General features: G+C 37.8%; 1 protein-coding gene and 2 long non-coding RNA genes across 17 annotated transcripts in view; 2 read left to right on the forward strand and 1 right to left on the reverse strand.

Moving 5' to 3' along the window:
- LOC137997432 (acid-sensing ion channel 2-like) overlaps nucleotides 1-24,420 on the reverse strand; it is a 60,842-nt gene that overhangs the window by 35,165 nt on the left and 1,257 nt on the right. Inside the window, exon 1 of one of the 4 annotated variants that reach the window (XM_068843441.1) lies at nucleotides 24,101-24,202. The exons of 2 other annotated variants lie outside the window; for them this stretch is intronic. The gene's annotated coding sequence lies outside the window, so the exon portion shown is untranslated. Of the gene's footprint in view, nucleotides 1-22,539; nucleotides 22,790-24,100; nucleotides 24,203-24,420 lie in introns of those variants that run through there. One more of the 4 variants, XM_068843438.1, reaches the window with a different exon arrangement.
- On the forward strand, nucleotides 77-19,949 carry LOC137997433 (uncharacterized). Of its 12 annotated transcripts, XR_011122472.1 has the most exons (5): nucleotides 81-95; nucleotides 520-690; nucleotides 16,842-16,972; nucleotides 18,635-18,787; nucleotides 19,223-19,949. It is a non-coding gene; the product is annotated as an uncharacterized lncRNA (long non-coding RNA). The 12 variants fall into 12 exon arrangements; XR_011122470.1 differs by lacking the exon at nucleotides 520-690 and having other exon boundaries at nucleotides 77-95; XR_011122476.1 differs by lacking the exons at nucleotides 81-95; nucleotides 520-690 and adding an exon at nucleotides 5,740-5,758.
- On the forward strand, nucleotides 8,100-10,031 carry LOC137997434 (uncharacterized). Its single transcript, XR_011122478.1, has 3 exons — nucleotides 8,100-8,827; nucleotides 8,975-9,160; nucleotides 9,529-10,031. It is a non-coding gene; the product is annotated as an uncharacterized lncRNA (long non-coding RNA).

Here is a 24,420-nt window from a genome sequence, read left to right on the forward strand (position 1 = left end):
TTTGCTAGTGTTTATTCGCTGAATGAATAGTGATTATCCAGTGGATATCGTTATCCACCTTTTGAACAACCAAGGCCAGGAGTCGACATCAAAATGTAAGTCATGCTTTTCACGTCTAGGCTTCAGTTTTCTTTAAACTTAAACCATTGTATTTACCTTTAGTTTTTTACCGCAAGTGCTGTTTGTGTATAGCCTGGTATAATAAACGTTTCAAACCGGCCCGCCTCCTCGGTATACAACACTTGGCGAACTCCAGTGCATAGCCCCACGAGGCTTTGGCACTGGGAACGCGACAACTTCTAGTCTTCTTGCATTTTTACCTACCATTATTCAGTGACTAGTATAGAGTTAAAAACACAAATGAATATGACAAGAGCTTCTATATGTGATTGTAAAACTATTCAAAACATATCGTGCCTGAAATGATATGCACCTGCAGGAGGAATAAATGTAAAACAAATTAAAAGCGTCTAATCTTCGGAAAACAAATACAAATGCTTTTTAATGTTTCTTCGTCAGAGCGAAGGGCTAACGCTCGGGAAGTCACAAATCTTACTGATAAAAAAAAGAAGATTATTTTGAGAAATGGCTCTTGTTGCTCTATCAGCGATGCATGATGGATAAGCATTTTCTCCTACCACGATTTCAGTATTAAAGAGGTATCTTAAAAAAAGGTGTTTGGTATTCCAGGCAAGTCGATTATTATTTAAGAATATTTAAATTCGTTTAATGAAAAAAAGCGGGTTCCTTTGGTTTACCGACAAATAATCTTTGCATAGGTTTAAGCTGGCTTTTAACGCTTAACAATTATTCGACCGAGATGAAGTCGAGGTTTTTATTCACCGATTTTCGATATTCACCGAGCCTGAGGTGAATAATTGTTTTAGAGTAATTACATGGGTGATTATTTAAAAAATATGCATTTTCTTTAAAACAATTATTTTTTCGTCTGTCACCTCAACAAAACGGCTTGCGGCCATTTTGAAAAAGAAAAAACCACTTAGGTGATTATCGCGTAATAATCACAGCAATTGCAACCAATTAGAACAGAGAATTTTCAATAATCACCTGCGTAATTACACTATACTTTTTCAACTACGATGGGTGCCCCACGTAAGTAACTTATGGGTTGAATAGACCTTATTCATAAATGGCAGTCACATTTATAATTCTTTTGTCCACGTGCAAATTAGCCTACCAAGCCTCATCTTAGAGCAAGAATTCTTTTCAATTCATTGTATGGTATCGAGGCTTGGTAGGCTAATTTGCACTTCGACAAAAGAATTATAAATTGACCTCCATTTATGAGTAAGGTCTATTGGGCGGTGCTTTTAGCCCATCACTCCTTGTCCCAGTCATTTGTTATGTAACAGTTCTCGGTTGTTGTTTTCTGTTGAGTCCTGAGATATACGTTTCTTTTAAAACTATTCTAACTTGTTGCGTACAGTTTGTATATTTTGGCTGATTCTGTGTTGCGCTGCGTAAACCTTGATTGAACGTTAACCTTTGTAAAAGCTAAGTGAAAGAGATGTTGTGATAGGTGCCAAGTCTGAAGAAAGAATATAGGCACCGCGCAGGCGTGTTTTGTTTTCCAGGTGTTACAAACACCGCGGCAAATTGATTCGAGCTTTTGAGCTCTTTGTTTTTGAGCTTATTCGGCGGTGAAGGAAACGTTTCTTTTGGACCTTTTGATGATCAAGATCTCACGCTCAACATGGCCTCAACAGAAAAACTAAACAGTAGTTCCGAGTTGTTTCCAAGAAAGTCAAAAAAGGTAAGCATATATAGGCATCAAATATTTATTTGTTTATGTCGTTTCCATGATAGTTATCTTCGCCAAACCATGTTTGCTCGTGTTTCGGTCACACCAGTTGTAAATTTTAAACTGACAACATTTTTCGTTTACTGTGTTTCGCTTAAGGGCATTTCCTCTAAAACTGCTGAGGGCTTCGACGCAACAGAAGTTTTAACCTCTGACCTGTGATACGAGTTTTATGAATTCTTCTGTGACCTAGTTGTCCACAGCAAGAGCAATAGTTTGTCTGGTAGATGTTGGTGCTCTCTCTTTTCCAGCTCTGTGTTACTTTGCAGGACACACTAAGTTGTGGTATGATTAAATTTAATTATTGACCTCTAGATTTCTGTTGATTTCATTGTCCCAGTCATCTGACCTGAAGAAATCTTGTGAAAAGTATTGATATCTGGCTGGCTGTCATTTTGACTGTCATTACTTTCAAGATGTGAGCAACTGTTTTTATCTGCATTGTTAGACAAAACCTCTCATTAAGGGAGTCAGTTAAGTTGTTTAGTTTTTTTTAGAATGGGATCTTTACAAATAGGGCACAGATTTCCATGTTTTTGCAAGTATCTTAAGTGACATCTGCACATGAAAATGAGCAAGTGTTAATAATATTGTTGTTTAACTTTGACCAGTTTCCTTTTGTTTCTTACACATGTCATTTATTCTGATTCCAGTGCTGAAGTTTAAAACTCTTCCTGCTGTGTGTGCTGATCTGGTCAAACCATGCATGGCAAGCAACATTCAAGGTTGTTTTCAGAGATTGTGATGAGGAGTTCAGCGTTGAATATTTTATTGCTTTTGTTGGGTTGTTTTTCATCTCTCATTTTTTTCCTGCATGAGATCCTGCATGATGACAACAGTATTACTGTAAATTAAACATCACAGATGCTAGCATGTCAGTGATTAATACAAGATGATTTCCAAACAGCTTTTCAAAATTGTTTGGAAAAGGGACAATAATTATTTACTTGCCACACCCTTATAATTCAATGTTTGACCAAGCAAATATAATTTAGTTTTTTTTATTCAAGTAAACTGTCTTACTTTCATTAATACAGCTGTATGTTATTTTAGTCTTTCTCTTGCTGAGCATGGGTTTTGAGATTAATTTCTGAGAATTGCTTGTAATAGTGTTAATAATGAATATATATATGGCAGTTACAAAAATAGAATTACAGAGATATTTGAGTTACTGTATATTTTGTTTTGTGGTATCACATACCATAGTAGTTGTTGTGGTTGTTGTTGTTGTTGAAAATGAATTGGATAGAGTCATTGTGGGTCCAGATAAAGCCATTGTGGGTGGATCAGTTGTGCAGAATAAAATCTTAGATAATGGAGCAGAATGCCTCTCATCTTGCTGGATGTATGATTACATTCCTCTCTCAGTATCTTTACTGTCTTACTTTCATTAATACACAGGGTTCTATCTAGGATTTATCGTTTGGGGGAGAAGTTCCGAGTGGCAGAAGGCCACGAGCTTCCTAGGGGGGTCCGGGAGCATGCTCTTCAGGAAATTTTTTGAAATGAATATGCGCTGAGATGCAGTCTGGTGCATTTTGAGACACAATTTTGAGAAATGTTACAGTAGTATTTTATTTTATTTTTTAGTCGTGATCACGTTCTGACAATGTTAAACCGGGCTGAGCTCCGATATTTGCTAACGTGAACAGAAGAGTTACCCGACACGTCTAATTCCACAAATATTTATACATACTCGTTGACTTGTTAGTACGTCAATAAAATAAATAAACTCAACAACGGCACTTTCCCATTTCTTACCAATGCTCGTAACTACTGCAAAATTCTAGATAACTGTAAACCTGTAAATAAAAACTGACCGCGGTAGATGCGACTGTTAACTGACAATGCGTCTAATCGAGTGTGAAAAATACTGGTAAACAAATCATGGCAATTGATCTTTGGAAAATCTCCCTGATCAATTCAGGATCTAAATGTACTTTCCTTCTTTAAAAAGTTGAACTGAAATTGAATTGAATTACAAAGCCAGTTTGCGCTTCTTTACACTTTTGTAATGATCAACCACTGACTCCAGGACGTAATCTGACAACTGGTCAGGACCTTCGATGCAAATTCGCATAGTGTGTTTAAGTGCATCCGCAACGAGCCTACTGAGGAGCCTTGTTTTAATTAGCTTCATGGCGCTGAAGGAACGCTCAACAGTGGCTGTTGTCACCGGTAATACATTTGCAATCGCAGCTACCTTTGCCAAGTTCATGTGCACTGATCTCGTTGCGTCTGGATGATTTTTCCGGTATAGTTACTTATATACTGTAATGATAACAATATTTTTTGGGGGGAAGCTGGGCATTTTGGGGGGGAAGCTTCTACCCCTCAAATACCCTAGATAGAACCCTGATACAGCTGCATGTTATTTTAGTCTTTCTCTTGCTGAGCATGGGTTTTGAGATTAATTTCTGAGAATTGCTTGTAATAGTGTTAATAATGAATATATGGTAGTTACAAAAATAAAATTACAGAGATATTTGAGTTACTGTATATTTTGTTTTGTGGTATCACACACCATAGTAGTTGTTGTGGTTGTTGTTGTTGTTGAAAATGAATTGGATAGAGTCATTGTGGGTCCAGATAAAGCCATTGTGGGTGGATCAGTTGTGCAGAATAAAATCTTAGATAATGGAGCAGAATGCCTCTCATCTTGCTGGATGTATGATTACATTCCTCTCTCAGTATCTTTACACACAGTGCAAAATTTAGGCTGGATTTTTGCTGGTGCGATGCATGCAAAAGTGACATGAGTATTTTCCAAACACATGCAGGTGAATGTTTTGTATGTTTCATGATCATGATTCTCATGTCTCCCCACCCTCATCCCAGCAAGGCTCTACAAGGTGATCGACGAAGCTGGAAAAAAATTACAGTTACCAGCCAGGTAAAAAAGTAGCTAAAAGTGGTGTCATAGCTGCAGGAAAAATGCTGAAAAAATATTTTCAAAGATGGACCATTACCAAACGCCAAGTAAAAGGGAAACATCAAGTAGCATTGGAGTCAAATTTATACTTAGTTTCAAAACTTTTTTGCGATCCTCTCTTAAAATTAAGACTTCTTTTCTTTATTTTATTACCTCGCTCTTGGAAAAGTAACTAGTGTTGTAAAATATGAGAATTGAGGGCAGGGAAGTGACTTATCCAAGTTGCCGAATGAGTGGGATGCGGGCATGAAAAGAACTTATTTCTCGCTTTCAAATGATTCCAATGAAACAAGCAGACAATTTCCTCGTTCAACAGGAGCAACAAAAGCCATCTTCGCAGTAGAAATTACCATTGTGCCCTTGCAAAGATGTTTACCCCGCGTTTTCCTTCTCAGTGCACAGTTTTCTCCCCAACCTCGTTCCCAGGGTCTCTCTTCTCTGCCTCTAATGCCGTTGACAATGGAGGCAGAGAAGAGAGACCCTGGGAACGAGGTTGTTTTCTCCCCAGAGGTTTACCAACGCAGAGACCATCGCGACTAATAAAATTACGAACTTCATCCTTTTGCTCTAGCGCTCGAATGCAAGGCAAATTTCTCCTGGTTTGAACTATAGTTTTTTGGTTTGAAAAGACACACGGAAGATTAGTCTTTCAGGAAGCTCTCTTCAAAATTTAAACCTTATCAACGTAGTGTTGTCCTTATCATCGCAAAATGAAAACAAACACAGAGAACTTAAATTGCCGCCATTTTGCCGCGCTGTTGTTTCTATGGCAAATTTAATTGGTACCAGTCCCTCGCGCGTGGGTCAAGCCTGTGCACTCATTTTGCTGCGGTGTCGGTGTTACATGACACATGATTAACACGGACTTGACAGGTGCCAAAGAGTATAAAAATGCTGAAGTTGTATTTGGGAGTTAGAGAAACTTCTAGATAGGAACAGAAACCAACTCCAATACTCTTTTGGTTGATTCGTTTCATTCCGTAACTGTACTTCAACAGCAACAAGTAACATTACGGTGGCTAATTCAGTTTGTCTTTATCAACTAGTTTGATAAGACCAAATCTTGTCATGTCATTCCACGCCAACACGTTACCACAGTTTTGTCGATTCCGATAACACCACATGACAGAAGCTTCTGCTTTTATAACTGTTAACCTCAAATGAAACGACACACGTGTGTCGAGTCAGCAATATTGACTGTTTCATTTTGAAACAGTTTTTCGAAGGGCTGGAGCGCTTTCTACAGGATAACTCAATTGGTTTTGCTAGTGTTTATTTGCTGAATGAATAGCGATTATCGGGTGGATATCGTTATCCACCTTTTGAACAACCAAGGCCAGGAGTCGAGATCAAAATGTAAGTCATGCTTTTCAGGTCTAGGTTCTTTTTCCTTTTTTCTTCGTTTTCTTTTAAGTTTTCTTTAAACTTAAACCATTGTATTTACCTTTAGTTTTTTTACCGCAAGTGCTTTTTGTGTATAGCCTGGTATAATAAACGTTTCAAACCGGCCCGCCTCCTCGGTATACAACACTTGGCGAACTCCAGTGCATAGCCCCACGAGGCTTTGGCACTGGGAACGCGACAACTTCTATCCTTCTTGCATTTTTACCTACCATTATTCAGTGACTAGTATAGAGTTAAAAACACAAATGAATATGACAGGAGCTTCTATATGTGATTGTAAAACTATTCAAAACATATCGTACCTGAAACGATATGCACCTACAGGAGGAATAAATGTGAAACAAATTAAAAGCGTCTAATCTTCGGAAAACAAATACAAATGCTTTTTGATGTTTCTTCGTCAGAGCGAAGGGCTAACGCTCGGGACGTCACAAATCTTACTGATAAAAAGGACATGTTTTGCAGGCTAAGATTATTTTGCGAAATGCCGGCTCTTGTTGCTCTATCAGCGATGCATGATGGATAAACATTTTCTCCTACCACGATTTGAGTGTTTGGTATTCCAGGCAAGTCGATTTTCATTTAAGAATATTTAAATTCGTTTAATGAAAAAAGAGCGGTTCCTTTGGTTTACCAACAAATAATCTTTGCATAGGTTTAAGCGGGCTTTTAACGCTTAACAAAGTTTAATGAAAAAAGAGCGGTTCCTTTGGTTTACCGACAAATAATCTTTGCATAGGTTTAAGCGGGCTTTTAACGCCTAACAATTATTCGACCAACATGAAGTGGAGGTTTCTATTCACCTATTCTATATTCACCGAGCCTGAGGTAAATAATTGTTTTAGTGTAATTACATGGGTGATTATTTGACAAATATGCATTTTCTTTAAAACAATTAATTTTTTCGTCTTTGGTTTTGCTAGTGTTTATTTGCTGAATGAATAGCGATTATCGTTATCGTTATCGTTTATCGATATCGTTATCCACCTTTTGAACAACCAAGGCCAGGAGTCGAGATCAAAATGTAAGTCATGCTTTTCAGGTCTAGGTTCTTTTTCCTTTTTTCTTCGTTTTCTTTTAAGTTTTCTTTAAACTTAAACCATTGTATTTACCTTTAGTTTTTTTACCGCAAGTGCTTTTTGTGTATAGCCTGGTATAATAAACGTTTCAAACCGGCCCGCCTCCTCGGTATACAACACTTGGCGAACTCCAGTGCATAGCCCCACGAGGCTTTGGCACTGGGAACGCGACAACTTCTATCCTTCTTGCATTTTTACCTACCATTATTCAGTGACTAGTATAGAGTTAAAAACACAAATGAATATGACAGGAGCTTCTATATGTGATTGTAAAACTATTCAAAACATATCGTACCTGAAATGATATGCACCTACAGGAGGAATAAATGTGAAACAAATTAAAAGCGTCTAATCTTCGGAAAACAAATACAAATGCTTTTTGATGTTTCTTCGTCAGAGCGAAGGGCTAACGCTCGGGACGTCACAAATCTTACTGATAAAAAGGACATGTTTTGCAGGCTAAGATTATTTTGCGAAATGCCGGCTCTTGTTGCTCTATCAGCGATGCATGATGGATAAACATTTTCTCCTACCACGATTTGAGTATTAAAGAGGTATCTTAAAAAAGGTGTTTGGTATTCCAGGCAAGTCGATTTTCATTTAAGAATATTTAAATTCGTTTAATGAAAAAAGAGCGGTTCCTTTGGTTTACCGACAAATAATCTTTGCATAGGTTTAAGCGGGCTTTTAACGCTTAACAAAGTTTAATGAAAAAAGAGCGGTTCCTTTGGTTTACCGACAAATAATCTTTGCATAGGTTTAAGCAGGCTTTTAACGCCTAACAATTATTCGACCAACATGAAGTGGAGGTTTCTATTCACCTATTCTATATTCACCGAGCCTGAGGTAAATAATTGTTTTAGTGTAATTACATGGGTGATTATTTGACAAATATGCATTTTCTTTAAAACAATTAATTTTTTCGTCTGTCACCTCGACAAAACGGCTTGCGGCCATTTTGAAAAAAACCACTTAGGTGATTATCGCGTAATAATTACCGCAAGTGCAACCAATTAGAACAGAGAATTTTCAATAATCACCTACGTAATTATACTATACTTTTTAACTAAGATGGGTACCCTACGTAAGTAACTTATGGGTTGAATTGGGCGGTGCTTTTAGCCCATCACTCCTTGTCCAGTCGTTTGTTATGTAACAGTTCTCGGTTGTTGTTTTCTGTTGAGTCCTGAGATATACGTTTCTTTTAAAACTATTCTAACTTGTTGCGTACAGTTTGTATATTTTGGCTGATTCTGTGTTGCGCTGCGTAAACCTTGATTGAACGTTAACCTTTGTAAAAGCTAAGTGAAAGAGATGTTGTGATAGGTGCCAAAGCTGAAGAAAGAATATAGGCACCGCGCAGGCGTGTTTTGTTTTCCAGGTGTTACAAACACCGCGGCAAAATGAGTGCGCATGGTCCGCTTCGAACACATTTGATTCGAGCTTTTGAGCTCTTTGTTTTTGAGGTTATTCGGCGGTGAAGGAAACGTTTCTTTTGGACCTTTTGATGATCAAGATCTCACGCTCAACATGGCCTCGACATAAAAACTAAACAGTAGTTCCGAGTTGTTTCCAAGAAAGTCAAAAAAGGTAAGCTTATTTAGGCATCAAATATTTATTTGTTTATGTCGTTTCCATGATAGTTATTTTCGCCAAACCATGTTTGCTCGTGTTTCGGTCACACCAGTTGTAAATTTTAAACTGACCACATTTTTCGTTTACTGTGTTCCGCTTAAGGGCAATTCCTCTAAAACCGCTGAGGGCTTCGACGCAACAGAAGTTTTAACCTCTGACATGTGATACGAGAGTTATGAATTCTTCTGTGACCTAGTTGTCCACAGCAAGAGCAATAGTTTGTCTGGTAGATGTTGGTGCTCTCTCTTTTCCAGCTCTGTGTTGTTTTGCAAGACACACTAGGTTGTGGTATGATTAAATTTAATTATTGATCTCTAGATTTCTGTTGATTTTATTGTCCCTGTCATCTGACCTGAAGAAATCTTGTGAAAAGTATTGATATCTGGCTGGCTGTCATTTTGACTGTCATTACTTTCAAGATGTGAGCAACTGTTTTTATCTGCATTGTTAGACAAAACCTCTCATTAAGGGAGTCAGTTAAGTTGTTTAGTTTTTTTTAGAATGGGATCTTTACAAATAGGGCACAGATTTCCATGTTTTTGCAAGTATCTTAAGTGACATCTGCACATGAAAATGAGCAAGTGTTAATAATATTGTTGTTTAACTTTGACCAGTTTCCTTTTGTTTCTTACACATGTCATTTATTCTGATTCCAGTGCTGAAGTTTAAAACTCTTCCTGCTGTGTGTGCTGATCTGGTCAAACCACGCATGGCAAGCAACATTCAAGGTTGTTTTCAGAGATTGTGATGAGGAGTTCAGCGTTGAATATTTTATTGGTTTTGTGATGAAAAAAAGCCAGGGTTGTTTGCCATCTCTCATTTTTTTTCCTGCATGAGATCCTGCATGATGACAACAGTATTACTGTAAATTAAACATCACAGATGCTAGCATGTCAGTGATTAATACAAGATGATTTCCAAACAGCTTTTCAAAATTGTTTGGAAAAGGGACAATAATTATTTACTTGCCACACCCTTATAATTCAATGTTTGACCAAGCAAATATAATTTAGTTTTTTTTATTCAAGTAAACTGTCTTACTTTCATTAATACAGCTGTATGTTATTTTAGTCTTTCTCTTGCTGAGCATGGGTTTTGAGATTAATTTCTGAGAATTGCTTGTAATAGTGTTAATAATGAATATATGGCAGTTACAAAAATAAAATTAGAGAGAGATTTGAGTTACTGTATATTTTGTTTTGTGGTATCACATACCATAGTGGTTGTTGTTGTTGCTGTTGTTGTTGAAAATGAATTGGATAGAGTCATTGTAAGTCCAGATAAAGCCATTGTGGGTGGATCAGTTGTGCAGAATAAAATCTTAGATAATGGAGCAGAATGCCTCTCATCTTGCTGGATGTATGATTACATTCCTCTCTCAATATCTTTACACACAGTGCAAAATTTAGGCTGGATTTTTGCTGGTGCGATGCATGCAAAAGTGACATGAGTATTTTCCAAACACATGCAGGTGAATGTTTTGTATGTTTCATGATCATGATTCTCATGTCTCCCCACCCTCATCCCAGCAAGGCTCTACAAGGTGATCGACGAAGCTGGAAAAAAATTACAGTTACCAGCCAGGTAAAAAAGTAGCTAAAAGTGGTGTCATAGCTGCAGGAAAAATGCTGAAAAAATATTTTCAAAGATGGACCATTACCAAACGCAATATTTTCAAAGATGGACCATTACCAAACGCCAAGTAAAAGGGAAACATCACTGAAGTAGCATTGGAGTCAAATTTATACTTGGTTTCAAAACTTTTTTGCGATCCTGTCTTTTCTTTATTTTATTGCCTCGCTCTTGGAAAAGTAACTAGTGTTGTAAAATATGAGAATTGAGGGCAGGGAAGTGACTTATCCAAGTTGCCGAATGAGTGGGATGCGGGGAAGGAAAAGAACTTATTTCTCGCTTTCAAATGATTCCAATGAAACAAGCAGACAATTTCCTCGTTCAACAGAAGCAACAGAAGCCATCTTCGCAGTAGAAATTACCATTGTGCCCTTGCAAAGATGTTTACCCCGCGTTTTTATTCTCAGTGCACAGTTTTCTCCCCAACCTCGTTCCCAGGGTCTCTCTTCTCTGCCTCCATTGTCATCGACAATGGAGTCAGAGAAGAGAGACCCTGGGAACGAGGTTGTTTTCTCCCCAGAGGTTTACCAACGCAGAGACCATCGCGACTAATAAAATTACGAACTTCATCCTTTTGCTCTAGCGCTCGAATGCAAGGTAAATTTCTCCTGGAACTATAGTTTTTTGGTTTGAAAAGACACACGCAAGATTAGTCTTTCAGGAAGCTCTCTTCAAAATTTAAACCTTATCAACGTAGTGTTGTCCTTATCATTGCAAAATGAAAAAAAACACAGAAAATTTAAATTGCCGCCATTTTGCCGCGCTGTTGTTTCTATGGCAAATTTAATTGGTACCAGTCCCTCGCGCGTGGGTCAAGCCTGCGCACTCATTTTGCCGCGGTGTCGGTGTTACATGACACATGATTAACACGGACTTGACAGGTGCCAAAGAGTATAAAAATGCCGAAGTTGTATTTGGGAGTTAGAGAAACTTCTAGACAGGAACAGAAACCAACTCCAATACTCTTTTGGTTGATTCGTTTCATTCCGTAACTGTACTTCAGCAGCAACAAGTAAGATTACCGTGGCTAATTCAGTTTATCTTTATCAACTAGTTTGATAAGACCAAATCTTGTCATGTCATTCCACGCCAACACGGTACCACAGTTTTGTCGATTCCGATAACACCACTTGACAGAAGCTTCTGCTTTCATAACTGTTAACCTCAAATGAAACGACACACGTGTGTCGAGTCAGCAATATTGACTGTTTCATTTTGAAACAGTTTTTCGAGGGCTGGAGCGCTTTCTACAGGATAACTCAATTGGTTTTGCTAGTGTTTATTTACTGAGTGAATAGTGATTATCCGGTGGATATCGTTATCCACCCTTTGAACAACCAAGGCCAGGAGTCGAGATCAAAATGTAAGTCATACTTTTCACGTCTAGGTTCTTTTTCCTTTTCTTCGTTTTCTTTTAAGTTTTCTTTAAACTTAAACCATTGTATTTACCTTTAGTTTTTTACCGCAAGTGCTGTTTGTGTGTAGCCTGGTATAATAAAGGTTTCAAACCCGCCCGCCTCCTCGGTATACAACACCTGGCGAACTCCAGTGCATAGCCCCACGAGGCTTTGGCACTGGGAACGCGACAACTTCTATCCTTCTTGCATTTTTACCTACCATTATTCAGTGACTAGTATAGAGTTAAAACACAAATGAATATGACAGGAGCTTCTATATGTGATTGTAAAACTATTCAAAACATATCGTGCCTAAAATGATATGCACCTGCAGGAGGAATAAATGTAAAACAAATTAAAAGCGTCTAATCTTCGGAAAACAAATACAAATACTTTTTAATGTTTCTTCGTGAGAGCGAAGGGCTAACGCTCGGGACGTCACAAATCTTACTGATAAAAAGAACTGTTTTTTCAGGCTAAGATTATTTTGCGAAATGCCGGCTCTTGTTGCTCTTTCAGCGATGCATGATGGATAAACATTTTCTCCTACCACGATTTCAGTATTAAAGAGGTATCTTAAAAAAGGTGTTTGGTATTCCAGGCAAGTCGATTTTCATTTAAGAATATTTAAATTCGTTTAATGAAAAAAAAAGCGGTTCCTTTGGTTTACCGACAAATAATCTTTGCATAGGTTTAAGCGAGCTTTTAACGCTTAACAATTATTATTCGACCGACATGAAGTGGAGGTTTTTAATTCACCGATATTCGATATTCACCGAGCCTGAGGTAAATAATTGTTTTAGTGTAATTACATGGGTGATTATTTGACAAATATGCATTTTCTTTAAAACAATTAATTTTTTCGTCTGTCACCTCGACAAAACGGCTTGCGGCCATTTTGAAAAAAAACACTTAGGTGATTATCGCGTAATAATTACCCCAAGTGCAACCAATTAGAACAGAGAATTTTCAGTAATCACCTACGTAATTATACTATACTTTTTCAACTACGATGGGTGCCGCACGTAAGTAACTTATGGGTTGAATTATGCGGTGCTTTTAGCCCATCACTCCTTGTCCCAGTCGTTTGTTATGTAACAGTTCTCGGTTGTTGTTTTCTGTTGAGTCCTGAGATATACGTTTCTTTTAAAACTATTCTAACTTGTTGCGTACTGTTTGTATATTTTGGCTGATTCTGTGTTGCGCTGCGTAAACCTTGATTGAACGTTAACCTTTGTAAAAGCTAAGTGAAAGAGATGTTGTGATAGGTGCCAAGTCTGAAGAAGGAATGTAGGCACCGCGCAGGCGTGGTTTGTTTTCCAGGTGTTACATGACACATGATTAACACGGACTTGACAGGTGACAAAGATTATAAAATGCCGAAGTTGTACTTGGGAGTTAGAGAAACTTCTACGCAGGAACAGAAACCAACTCCAATAAACTTTTGGTTGATTCGTTTCATTCCTAGCTGTACTTCAGCAGCAACAAGTAAGATTACGGTGGCTAATTCAGTTTGTCTTTATCAACTAGTTTGATAAGACCAAATCTTGTCATGTCATTGCACGCCAACACAGTACCACAGTTTTGTCGATTACGATAACACCACTTGACAGAAGCTTCTGCTTTCATAACTGGTAACCTCAACTGAAACGGCACATGTTTGTCGAGTCAGCAATATTGACTGTTTTATTTTGAACTCTACTAGATTTTACTGGCTAAAATTAAAGAAGGATGTTACGGCCATGTGAACCCCAGTCAATGCTTCTGTTTTGCAAAAAGATACAACGCCAGACCATAAGCTGGAACTCTCCAAATACTCACACTCAAATAGTAACACATGTCTCGTTAAAAAGAAAGTTGAGTAGTAATATAAGACAAGTAGTAAAAAAACCTACAGGTCGGACATGCCAATATGGTAATAGGAATTTTAAGCAGAGACCGGCCATGGCTATGGCAATGATACTGTAACTTTTTCGGGTAAAACGAAGGTGAAATTGATATCGAAATTGACAGATTCGGATATAATGGTGACAGACTTCATCAGAATCACGGTTAATATAAAAGTGTGTGAAGTGCGTATAGATGAAGAGAGGTTCACGCCTTTCACCCGACAAAGGTAAGTGTTTTTTTTTTAATATGACTAAACGCGAAAGCCTCAAGGCTACTACGCAAGAATATTATTGGTTTAAGGAGAAAAAACACTCGTGCAACACGACTAGACCAATTTCGATATATTAAAATTCAATCCTAAACAAAAGGAGCCTCGAGATGATGCTTTTTGTTTAGGCTGGACTGAATTTTAATATATCGAAATTGGCCTATTTCCGAGCATTTCTTTGCCGTACATACTCCAACTCCACGAATCACAAACACGTGAAATCACCTCATTTTAGGTTTTGACAACAACGTGAGCATGCAACACTGAACCATTTATTTTCTATATTTACTTTAAAACCGGCGTACCCACCCATCCAGTTTCAGCCAGATAGTTCACCCGTATTATACAAGGTAAAGAAGACGGAATAATCGTGAAATACTTTTGATAGCGCTACATTGTAGGTTATATTTTGCAGTAACGTTTTCGTAGACGTTACCGTTCTTAAACTCCCTAATATAAATAAAAACGTTTTTACGTTTTATATTAGGGGTTTTAGCCGTGTTGTGATAACATTTATCTTTAATATCTAAGTAGCATTTAAATGTTTGGTAATTAAACAGAAAAAATGTTCTTCTCTTCCTCTGATAACACGTAAGTGAAAAATAGCGAACGTGGGCCAAAATCTTTAATATATAGATCATTTGTTGGAAATTTGTAGCTCATTTTCCACCTGTGTGCCGCCCACTGCAAAATTTTCGAAGTCGTGCTTCGTCAAAATCATCTGATGCACGCCAAAGAAAAACTGGTTGGTTTTGTTTAAACAAGGATTTAAACGAACGCAAGGAGCAAAAATGGTGTTCCTGTCCGGCGGCTAGGAGAAAAAAAAGTGAAAGAGACCGCAACAAGGCCGCCTTAACTTAGGAACAGGTGAAAGCCGAAGTCGAGTTATATTGAAATTTGTAATTGGCATCATCTGAGGCAGGATCCGGTGAGTTGAAATTAGCCAACGGGAAAACATTCGAAAGCTCATCTTTCGAGCCTTCAAATTCAATTTTATGAATTAATCTTGACAAACACACGTCTTTCGACGTGTTGGACAAAATTGACAATGGGAATAACTGTTGTACATGGTTACGTTCCTATTTCAGCAGTTCAGTCGATTGGTGACTATCATGATTCTAGTCATCTTATTAGACAACGTCAGTGCCCATAATTCCGACCGATTCATTTCCATGAAGAATTTTCACAACAATCATCAGCGTGAAGTCTCCAGCCTTCGAAAGGAAACTTAGTATACGCTGTGGGAGCCGCTTGCGTTGTGTTATCCCTCGGAAATAAAAACGTCACAAAAAGAAGAAAAACATCTGGTTCCGAATCTTGATAAAAAATTTTCACGGCGAAGGCTTGTTTTGTCTTTAAGAGAATTGATGAGCCCGGATATAAAAAAAACTGTGCCTGAAAGATAAAAAAGTGAAAAATTATTTCACTTTCAAGCACTGTTTGAAATTTAGCCTTGCGTACGAAGCCCCTGGCCTCCACTACCAATCACGAGTGGATACTTCAAGCCGTAAGTGATTCTTAAATAAAAATACCCCGTCGGTTACCGGTATAATTATAAAAATCTTTTTGATCGGGGGGGCAGAATGCTTTAATTTGTGCCAACCATACGAGATAACAACTGAGGAAAGCTCTTTTAAAACAATCAGGCTGTTGCCCTCCTCCGACGCTGAAAGGCGTGATTTTCGCAATCTGCTTTGATTCTTCACTTGCACAAATCCCATAATGCACCTCTTTCACCCCACAAAAACTTGCATAGGCATTGTTTTCACTTCCTCTTGGGACTTCTTCATGTCCCAGGAGAAATTGCAAACAAATGATTATGCAAAATTTTGGGGGATAAAAGAGATGTATTATGGGATTTGTGCAAGTGGAGAATATTATGAAACGAATGCGTTAATTGTGACAGGTGTGAAACATTAATCGCGATGGTTTACTACTCAAGTTTGTTTTTAATTTTTTGCGTTGTAAAAGAAAAGACACTGTTTTGCTTTGTCTGTTTTGTTTTAAACTCTTTCAACAGAAACGAGAAATGTCGGAAAGTTACAGCGACGTGGTCACAACTGAAGAGCGTTCTTGCATGACTGATTATATCCTATTTGCTTTTCAAATTTTACTATTCGCTTTGGAAAGTACTTTCTCCAATTAATCACACATTATGGGCGTGTGAAATTTAAAACTATGGCTACAAATTTTAATGAAGAGTGACCTTGAGGCACAAGTCCTTAGTTTATCCAGTCATTCGGTTTGCAAGGAAGACCATTAGTGATACACAACAGCTTCAAAGAGAATATGCAGGTGTCTACAAATTTCGGCCGCTTACTTAAGCAGATAACATCTCGATAAGTGGCCACGGGAAAAACTTGAAAGAAACTCGAAACTGATTAAAGAATGCAAAATATTACCAATTAAGGGAAAGATAAAAAGAAGCAAAACCATCGGTTATCGAAAAAATGTTTCTCAAAGTAGGGTTGTCTTCCAACTTCCTTTGTCAAGAGGAAATTGCAATATAAGTCTAAGAACAAGTTATATCCCCGCAATAACCCTAACCGCAATAATTTATCATGACTTGATTAAAAAGCCCATGGAAATGAAAACAATGTTACTTTTATCGCAGGTGATATCGGATTTCCGTTTTGTTTGCGATCATCAGCGAATAGTCGTGAGTAGACGCATAAGGTGTTTTCATTCAACGCAAAGTGTTGATGATTGCGTGCAAAGTAATATGCATATTTAACTGTCATAAATAAGCTCCATGATCTCACATTTTGTTAATTGTCCATAGGTACCACAAAATCACAATGACTGCGGACTTCGTCTTATATCTTTTGCTTGCTTCACTTGTGTCTACTGCCATGGCTTTTCCATCACGTAAATCAATGGATTTTGATAACCTTGCGAAAGGGAATTTTCAAGGTAAGAAAAAAGCTGTCCAGCCTGAATTACCAAACCGCTAAAATGTAAATTAAAAAAAAAAACAAGTTTAGGTGGTTGCTAGAGTTTTTGCAGTTACATCTAGCTTTGATGACGCAAAAAAGGATGAAACCCATGTTTTACACACTTTGTTATTTAGAGTTTTAGAGCTTTCGAAAAAAGCAATTCAAGGAAACATAACAGGTCCAAAAAACCCAACTGGTTGGCAATTTACAAAGTCTGGTGTACTTAACCAAAGTAACTTAAAGAGTGGATTTAATCCGGAGGCATGTGAAAAAAATCTTAGGGTCTAAAAATGACAACTTAGCCACAAAGTTTTCTCTCAAGACTGAAGTAGTTTTAGCATTTGCAAAACTGATGCCGGTTTTGGCAAAATGTCAAATAAAAACAGAAACAACTTATTATTACGTAAATCACAACTGAGAACGTTTCTGTAACTTTGTATTGTGTGATACAGATTCATTCAAGTGTAAAAAAGTACATGAAGTTGATACTGCTTCCATAATTTGGAATCTTTGTTGTGGTTTTTTATAGGTTCTTTTCACCATTTAAAAAATTAAAGGCATTCCAGAAAATAAAGTATAGTTTTAATTTTTTTTTCTTTTGGATTCTGTTTCGAGGTATAAGACTGAGTTCGATAATAACCGCAGCTAACAATTTTCTAACAAATTTTCTTGGGGTGTGCATGTGAATTGTAGTCAGAACGACTTTATAAATTATTCCAGTTTAGTTTGCCGTCCATTCTTTAAAATTCACAGCACTGTTTCATAGTTCGTAGCGGTTACCACAAAAGTTCAATTGTTACACTTGTTTGTACTGATAATTTCACTCCTTAACATTTTTAGTGTCATCAGACTTGAATCACCTAGTAGCGGTAAAGTTGTTCTTCGACTATAAGCCGCAAATTATTGGCTGAAATGAATGTTGATTTTAATTATTGTAAATGTGTTCTATACTACTGCAAATTTACCTTTACTAAACCATATTACCAATAAGTTAGTCGGAAAAGTCTTGGTAAGTTGCGTTCAAAAGCTTCGAAAATTGATCTCTTTTTTTTTTAGTTAAATAATTCGTTAGAATTTTTTTTAAATTAAAAAGCTTCAATGACATTACTAGAGCACTGAGCCAGCATGGCACCTACTGGTGAAGGGCAGCTGGAAGTGTCAGTGATGACAATTCTTCGGGGGAGCTGAAAATTCACAATGAAGGGATCTTTCATTTGAAGGGACCGCTTGTTTGTCCTCTCCGACGCACCTCATGCCGTGTTAACAATCTTGAACTTTTCAAGATGAAAACTGTAGCAGCTGCTGAGAAGTCGAAAACCTTTTTGATCGAAATTGCTATTTAACATTAGTTATTCTCTGACAATCAATATTAGTTGTCAAGATATCCCGCGACTAGGTCTCGGAAAAGAAAACTCTTCAAGCAGGGAAGTCACATTTTGTTTATTTTGCATAATTATTATCGTAAATATAATGATTGATGGGTCTGCTTTGAATCCACAAGGCATTTTATTGGCTGTTCCGTCCGCGGGACCCAAGGCAACTGACCCTCTTTACTTGTCTAAAGTAAACTTTATACAACCCAGCTTTCAGCAGCTAAAGATATTAACTAAAGATGTTTGGTATTCTCATTAATTTTCAGAGGTGGAGCCTCATGAAAAGCGTGCATCCCATTGTTTTGATGCGGATGGCGACGTCTTCTACTGTCTCTTTGAAAAGATTTATGGAGCATGTGACTTTTATGAAAATATGAAGAAGTCCTGCGCAAAAACATGCGGATTTTGTTGAGCCGAAGGTAACAAAGACTTCAGTCCAAATAAGTGTTGACAAACAGAGTTCGTGGAAGTTTAAGAAAAGTGATAAATAAAAGCACAAAAAAAATTCAAAATATTTCCGCTGTCCTACTTATCGATCAAATTAGGCTCTTTAGTACATGCTATTACTGAAATTAACTAGCCCGGCCGTTTCGCGATGTGGTGAGATTCGGTAACTGATAGTGATTATAGCGGATAACAAATCTCGTTCGTTTTGGAGATAACATCGAGAGCATTGAAGCTGGAAATTAGAGGTAATATTCATTTGCGCTCACAACTTTCTAACTCCATAAAATGCCCATCGCCCGGGGCCCATCGTCACTACCTGCATAACTGGGCATTTCATGAAAATAAAAACATGGTCATTCAACTAATTTTCACTGACTCGCCTGTCTGTTTTTCTTCTTTATCCATAGAACTGATATGGAGCTGATGTTGTATTCCAAGTAATTTTAGCCCATTTGTGATGAGCTCGTAATACTAATAATAAACGACATTTGTCAGTTCCCTTGTTTGTAACTCTAGTCCTTACCTTCGCATGTCATTTGACAGGGGCACCCAACGTCAATTTTCGAAAAATATCTATTTGGAAGGCGATTTGAGATCTAGAATTTTCGGAACATTTGTACTAAAATTTCTTGCTTGCTTGCCTGTCCTAGGATTTTCGAAGATCTAAAACATGGTATAATTGCCCATTTTTAACGGATTTTTACCTTAAAAAAAGGTCACCTAGAATTTTCGGGAGCGTTTTTTCTGGCTGAAATTTTCGAAAAGATAAGTTTTTGTCCCTATAATTTTCCGATCACCAGACTTTCAGCTAGGAAATCCAAACAGATGAAAAATTTTTAGGGGATAAAAATATGCCTATATCTGCCGTTTAAATACTAAAATACGTTTAACAATGCTATGTTTAAGTGGTTTTGAACTATATTCTCGTTGGGTGCCACCGATTTGAGTTTAATTTCTTAAAATTTCAGTTCATAACTTTGTAACTCTGCAAAATACAGTTCTCAATAAAATTCGCCATGAAGACAATATTTATGGACGACACTATCTGATTCGTAATGGAGCTAATGTTGTATCATTAAAAGAAAGAGTGTAACTACTGAGCTCAAAGGAAATAAAATTTTTGTCAGTTAACTAGTTGGTTGATGAGCATTCCCTACTAAAAGCTAAATGGAAAATCAAGGACAGATGGGTCGTTTACACTGTCCACCGAACGTTTAAACTTTTTTTATGTCAGTCCTCACTGGTCTTTACGAACAGCTTCACTTCGATTAAAAGGCCATGTACCCGAGTCAAAATAGGCCTTCATGAAGATCAAGACACATTCAGCTGGTTGAGTTCTTTGTCGGGATAGCCCAAGAACTCTTATATTTACTTAACTCATGAAATACATTTCACATCTCCATTATGGATTTCATACAATTTCTGGCCTGAATGTTTTAAAAACTGCAGAAATTGTATCTGGCCTGATTGGGTAGTGAACAACACAAATAAGGAACTATAGGGCCTAAACTGGAGGAGCTGAATAGGTTTCTTGAGCACCTTTAGCCTTTCCAAAAAGCGAAAGAATAGCATTTTTATAGGAGACCAGTGTTAGCACAGTGGTTAGGACATTTGTCTCTCACCCGGAATGCGCGGGTTCGAATACAAGACTCGGCTTCATAGGTACTCTGCTCCGAGAGGTTTTCCCCGGGTACTCCGTTTTTCTCCTCTCCTCAAAAACCAACATTTGATTTGATCTGAGTTAATTTCTATGTACAATGTTCCCAATTATTACACGACCAAAACAGTCCGAGTGTCAATAACTAATGAAGAAGGAAGAAGGAAGAAGGAGAAAAACACACTAACCCCTTCCCACGATTACACAACACACCAACATGAACTAAGATAATCAAATGTTTTAATTACAATAATGCCTTAAAGTCTCCCAAAGAATAATCTAGTTAATCGAAGTTACGTCAATAGGCTTCTCTTCGACGAATCGCGTTCCAGCCTTTCAATCAACAACTTCTCTTTTCTCCCGTACGCCAACTTGTGTCAAACAACCTGACGTGAAATTTGATCTTTCGGCGTAGCTAATTTGCAAATTCGATATCACGAAACACGATTGAATCGAAGGCAGCTTTCCTCTTCAGTCTGAGCTCATAGTAAGGAAGGACAAAAACAATGGCGTCCCAGAGCGGTAAAGCCTAAAAAGAGGTTGACGGTAGCATTATCGACGCTTTTTGTAGCCGATGACTATTCACTGTGGGTTGTTTACCACCGTTCCTTTTGTCACTTCGCAATGGAAATGGTCAACTTTCAGCCTTTTTCCCAGGCCTTTAAGCGCTAAATCACAAGAAGCGCGAGAACTGGGACCGAGCGTGATATCGCAAGGTGTCCTCGGGGAATCTTCCCGCCGACCCGCTCGACCGGTGACGCCACGTTTGATTTCACGTGAGGACGACTGGGAACGAGGCTGGTCAACCTTAATAGCCTTCAAACAAGAACCCGGGATGGTTTTAAGATATGATTTAGCTAAGGTTTCGGATTATCGAAAGCCGAGGTTTCAAGAAATACTGAAAAGCGATATGAGATACTCGCCAAACCAACCATGCAAGTTGTATTATTCGAATGCATAAATTTGCCAAATAACTTTCGATAAAATTCTCGTTGTTCGGGTCATAAATAGGTCTTCTTTCGATAGTAAGCCGGTAGTAAGCCTCGATAGTAAGCCTCCATATATTTTTACGCGCCACTTTAAACAAAACGGACATGCTCTTAAAAGTTGTGCACGCGAACCTCTTAATTTTCTCCGAATAAGCGCGTTTTAAGAAAGGATAAACTACATTACATTTCTTACGTACCTCAAGGTTAGTCATAGACAAAAGAAAAAAAATTGTACTTCTGCCACAAAATTCAGATTTTGCTCGGTTTTTTGTGACTGCCAGTCTTACGTCACGGTCTTTATCAAAATTAGCCTTGTCAACACACTACACTTCACCCTCATTTCACTGAGTAGGGGTTTAACTGGTCAAACACGCTATGAGGTGAAAAACCCGCCATGTTGATAATGCCACGAAGGGTTCCGAGCGCCCTTAATGATGAAGTAGAAAAGGCGTTTATTAAACTTGAGAAGCAAGGGGTGATAACTGTAAAATAAGTTAGATGGAATTTGTGGGGACTGCTAAGCGACCATGAACTCAACTGTAGAGGATTGGTCATATCCCTTCACACTAAGCGGGGCCTGTGTGCTGCTCTTCTAGGATTCGAATTTTTAACAATCTTGATTTGTCTCAGCTGAGTATTAACATGGAGAGTTTGGAGTAGCTGGCAATAAACACGCACAAAGGTCTATATGTATATGTTCTGGTTTAATTTTGCTCTTGGTTGATTTTTATAAAAAACCAAATTAACTTTTTTCTAACCAGTCTGTCTTTTTCAAACCAGGAACATAATTTTAAACCAGCTTATTTATCGACTGTCTGAAAAGGGAATTTTATTTTTTGCGCTGTGGTTTAAAAAAAGGGGCATGACTTTTTTTTTGGGTCGGGGGGAGGGGGGGAGGGGGGATGGAAACAAATTATCATTGTTAAATTGATCTTTTCCTCCTACCTTTCACCTTTTGCTTCTTTCACGATTATCCTCACTCCAATTTCCATTCATGTGTACATACCTCAAATACTATTACTACCACCCCTTACTTACAAATCCTGCTTAAAATCTTTCTTTTTACAGTATGTCTTACCTTTCTGCCAGAGTTCGTACCACTGCTATCCCAGAGCTTTCTCCACTGAGCCACCGAGAAATGGTTACAATAATTTTTATTGCGTCCCACACTTCCCTCATCCAACATTCGTAGTCATTCGCTTAATCATTAGCGTGCAAATGCAAAAAATAGCTTGCGATGCACTATACTTCATTGCAAAGAAAAGTAGATGACATTCAAATATTTTTTACGTTTATTGCAACGTGTTTCTGTTGTTTTGGTCCTCACAAAAGGGCTTATTTTTCATCACAATCTCCTGCGAACTATGGCTTCAAACTGCGACAATTCCACTCCAAATTGTGTACATAAAATGGAATTTTCTTTCTGCACTGGACAGCCTTAAGAGCTTCTGTCTCAGAGACCGGGGCAGACTTGGAAATGGAGGTCAGCCGATTTCGCTTAAAATTGGTACACAAAGTACTTATGTCGACTTATGTAATATGCCAAAGTTTCAGCTTCAACGACTTTTTCTTAGCCGAGTTCTGGATATCAGCCCCTCAGGGGTCCCCAGAGGCTGATTTTCAGTGCAATTTTGGCCACTTTTAAATCTCTCTTTTCGCAACATGAAATTAATTTCAGGCAAAAACAAAACCATCTTTGTAAAGCCCTATCCTTAGGCTTTTATGGGTGAGAACATTAGCTCATGGAAATTTTTCGCTAGCCTGTGGCTGTTACCACAACTTGGTCATATTTAAAGTATATGGGAAGCAACCGGAAATGGCCTGTTTTTCAGACCAAATATTTTCCAGCCCATGTTTTATACCTTGAGGTCTTAGTATCCCTGCAAAGTTCAGCCCTTAGTTTAGTAAAATCAAGAAAAAAATACTAAGATTGAGGCTTTTTACTAAGAAAAAAACTTACGAGAAGATGGCTAACCACGCCACTTCCGGTAAAAGTTTCAACAAAGCGTGTCTTCAAAAATCAGCCATTTAATTTCGATTATCTTTTTTCCTTCCAAGTTATGGTTAAAAAAGACTCTGAAGTTAATTGTCACCGAAAAGACTTGCCGTTAATAAGAAATTTTTATGTGATTGTTTCAGGACCGATCAGATAGTGGTCCGACAGCGATTATAAATTTCTTGGAAGAAGTCTTGAAAATTACGGACAATAGAGCCGCTGCGAAAACTCTTTATTTACCTAACAACACATCTCTTGCCGGTAAATCACAATGCAAAATTTCATCTTTTTCGTCCAAACTGCAATGTTAAGTTTATCTCCTTTGTTCAACTCCTTCAACGTATCACGTCTGTGGCCCGTACTAATGAAGCGCTAATTAAATCAGGATATAAGCAAGCTTTGTAGTTCCATTCAGTAGTTCTATAACCCAGCTGTTTGGGCTCTAATATTTTCTCAAGAAAAAAAAACTTATCGGTCTCTTAAAATGCAACCACAACATCTGTCGTGACACTACTTGAGAATCGTTTTGAACCTTTAAGAAATTTCGAATATAATTAAACCTTATCGTCTAACACAAATTGCAGTCACTCTTCCAGTCTATTTGCAAAGTGTATGGATAAATTCCCTTACAAAAAACGCTTACCTGGCTTCACTTTTACAGACATGCCCCTTTCCTACAATCCCTTAAAAGTGAGGTAACATTAGAAACTTTAGCCCCAGCGATAAATTGGTCGCAAGTGCGTCGTTGCGAGTTAGATATACACAGGTCGACAGTTGTTTTTTTTTTCTTGAGAAAATATTAGAGCCCAAACAGCTGGGTTATAGTACTGCTGAATGGAACTACAAAGCTTGCTTATATCCTGATTTAATTAGCGCTTCATTAGTACGGGCCACAGACGTGATACGTTGAAGGAGTTGAACAAAGGAGATAAACTTAACATTGCAGTTTGGACGAAAAAGATG

Source organism: Montipora foliosa, chromosome 3 (genome assembly GCF_036669935.1).
Source record: "Montipora foliosa isolate CH-2021 chromosome 3, ASM3666993v2, whole genome shotgun sequence".
Lineage (NCBI taxonomy): Eukaryota > Metazoa > Cnidaria > Anthozoa > Scleractinia > Acroporidae > Montipora > Montipora foliosa.